This window comes from Perognathus longimembris, chromosome 18 (assembly GCF_023159225.1).
Source record: "Perognathus longimembris pacificus isolate PPM17 chromosome 18, ASM2315922v1, whole genome shotgun sequence".
NCBI lineage: Eukaryota > Metazoa > Chordata > Mammalia > Rodentia > Heteromyidae > Perognathus > Perognathus longimembris.
In genome coordinates, this window is record NC_063178.1 from 40161761 (window position 1) to 40165315 (window position 3555).

The window sequence follows — 3555 nt, forward strand, 5'->3', positions numbered from 1 at the left end:
AGAGTCCAATTCTCAAGGGCACTCTCAAGTCAATTTCTCAAGGGCACTTCTTGCTCTGACTGGAATTCATGTTGGATGTTGCTAACCACCCTAAGAGGCCCCTGAGGGGCTGCAGTCTCAAATGTGCTGACGAGGAAATGGACTCAAAGATGAAGTCACCAGGCAAAGTCCCACAGGTCAGAAGGGACCCCATGATACAAACCTCTGTCCCTCCATCTCTCTACCCCACTCCCAACTCTCATCCTTCCTAACAGACAGTAAGCACTATGAACAAGGCAGTTATCACTGTGAAAGAAACGGGATACTGCGAGGACAGGTAAGGGGGAAGGATGACTCTGAGAAAATATTCTCACATTCAAAGTCTAAATATTAAGTTTCCAAAAGTAAGAAAAGAGCACTTGAGGTCAAGAAGAGCATCATCAAGCCAGGGATGGCCATGAAAAATTGAAGAAAAAAATCAGTCCTGCCAGCAGGGTTGGACCTGAGCCCTAGGAGATACCTTCATGCAAACAGGAGAGAAACAGCAATCAGGTGAGGACTGCAGGTACTGAAAGATTTGTATTTTCCCTCTAAGAATGGATGCAGGCTATGTTGGAGATTATTAGGACATAAGAAGTAATGATGATAAGGCTAGGCCCCTACCACAATTGACCCCTACCACAATGAAAACCACCAGCTCATTGATGGAGATGCTCCATGCAAGAGAGCTTCAGGAGAGGAGGTATGTCACACATATAATGATTGATGACATTGTTATCACAGAAGGTGAGTCTCAGCATGCATCCGGTGTGGGCCATGGCACCCAAAAACACCATCGCATACACACCCACTGTCATGATAAGGCAGACCTGAGGTGACATGGTGGCCTTGTAAAACAAAGGATTGCAGATAGCCACAGATCTATCATAGGCCATTGCTGTCAATATACAGCATTCATCGATAACAAAGAAAGTAAGGAAAAGAGCTGCACCAGGCACTCAGCAAAAGAGATGATACTTTGTTTAACAAAACTCACTATTATTTTTGGAATTATAACAGAGGAGTAGCAGAGATCAATGAAGGAAAGGTTGAAAAGAAAGTTGTTCCTCAGAATGGAGGTCACAGAAATTCCCAAGAAGAGGAAGAGAAGAGGCAATTGGAAATCTGGCTGTTGTGTCAATTCAAGTAGAATAAAATCCTTCACTAAAGAGCCATTTCCTGAGGCCATTTTTGCCTAGGTTAAATCTATAAAAAGAGGGAGAAAAACCCAATAACTTCAAAATAAATTCAGTTCTATCTATCCAATCCCACCATACAGACGCTGAGGCTCAGATTAGAAGAAGTAACCCAGGCTCCAAACATGTCTGTGAGTTTTCCATGTAATTCATAAGATTTGGAGATTTTATAAAGAAATGTAAAATAGAGGGAAAGTAATTTCTTTGAGAAAAAGATTCAAATGGTCACTAATCACTCTTGCTTCTACAGCATCATTCTTCATTTCTGTCTTCATTACACCATCACCTCACGATCACTTATGGCTTGAACACAGAGAAGTTGTCAGCATATCAGAAACTCACGGATTTCCACAAAGGGTGTCATAAAACAATCACAGTCCCTACAATTCAACATCCGCTCATCTTTCTGCATCAAGATTTTAGATATGTTCTTTGTTAACGCTGTCCTTTATTCCTATAGAGGTAAACGCAAAGCTCTTTGATGAATTTTAGAAGTGCACAGAGCTGAAAAGAGATTTGTCTTTCATGCTATTCCCTTTCTTTGAAATGAATTTTGTGCCAAGGAATATAAACATAGTTCTCAGTACCTGACAATGAAAAATAAAGACAGGCAGATCATTATTTCTGATGGTGGCTTTTCCCAGACTGTTCTTATTCATCAGGGAGGTTGTGAATACCATGTGTTGTTGCCAAGAAAATCATCTGCTATGCTACTATGGCTCAAGAAATTTTTGTGATATCAAATGTCTTCAGGACCTAGTTAAAAAATGGGAAGATTTGTGTTTCTTGAATGTTTTTCCCAGAGATTATACTTCACTGCTAAAGAAATCAACCAAGAATCAACCCTAATTTATAATCATGTTTATCATTATAAACCCTTACTGGAACTCTGTTAAGTTGATGGATGCCAGTTTCCTATCGAGTATGGCAAAATTTCAAGTAGAAAGCAAAAGTAAGTGTTCCATATTCACAAGGGTTTCTTCTTAGCACCTCTTACATAACTGGAATACTATCCACTCATTTTCTGATTGTCTTGTACTTACATGGTAGGAATTTTGTCTATTCCTTTCAGGTGTATATGTCCTATCTTGAGTAATAATCATCCTATGAAAAATCTATCAATAAAAATATGTATAATGAAATGATGAATGAGGGAAAATTTTGATCTCACATTCTCTGGGATAGTGGCCACTGTACTTTCACCCCATCACATTTCCTTCTATGTCTCTGAAAAGTTAAAAGAATCCCTGTGGTACATACTTGAATTTGTTTCATTATTTTTTATTTTAATTTCATTGTCAAGGTGACTTACTGAGGGGATACATTTAAATATGTATGTTAAGGAGCACATTTCTTGTCATACTTCTTAAACCCTCCCCTCCTTTTCTCCCACCTTCCATCCTCCCACCCCCTCCTGATTTGTACAGTTAGTTTCCAACATATTGTAATGAGAGTATCGCTGTTGCACTGGATCACTTTATCCTTTGTCTCACTATTTTGAAATTCCTCTTCTCTTTCCTTCCCTAATTCAGATAAATGTGTATATGATACCCAGGGGCCTAAAATTAAATACAGTAACAACAGAAGATAAACCATAGGAAAGATTATACAATTTAAGTGTATTTTTGTAACATGTGAAACCCATTCTTGAAATTTTGAAACAATATGGGGAAGGCAGAGAGGGACAGGAGGAAGAAAAATGAATGTAAAAAAGTCAGGGAATGAAAATGGAGAGGATGAGGGGAGATTGATCCAAAGAAATCAGATTGAGGAATATGAAAAATGCAGACTTATGAATAGAAATATGCAGCACATATACAAAACACTCTAATGAGTATATGGAAAAAGTGGAACTTTGATGAGAAGAAAATAATACAGAAATGTATTTGAGAATTAAGAAGGAGAGTGATGTGCTGACAGGAAGTTACTGTTTTTTTTTTAAATTTAGAAAATTAACCTTAATCACAACTACTCAGGAAGCTGTAATCTTGGGGGTCATGAATTGGTGCCAACCTGGGATGAGAGTCCAGAGTCAAAAGTAGAGCTGTGGTTGAAGTGGTACAGTACTAGGTTTAAGCAAAAATACTCAGGGACATTATGCAGGCTTTCAGATCAAGCCACAGGACTGGCACCAGAGAAAAAGAAATCTTAGGCAAATGATTAAGAGAGGAAAATTAGAAAACAAGTTAATAGTGAAAGTATACTAGTGAAGGTGATGGAATATGTGAGGGATAAACATGAAGAATTAACAATATACAGAATAAAATTCAAATTTAACTGGCTCAGGCCACAACTAGTGACATTACCATAACTGGAAAAATTTGTAAGTGTCAGTTATTCA

General features: G+C 38.1%; 1 pseudogene; it reads right to left on the minus strand.

Moving 5' to 3' along the window:
* Window positions 1-501: 501 nt before the first annotated feature.
* On the minus strand, window positions 502-1207 carry LOC125366972 (annotated as a pseudogene).
* Window positions 1208-3555: the final 2348 nt, after the last annotated feature.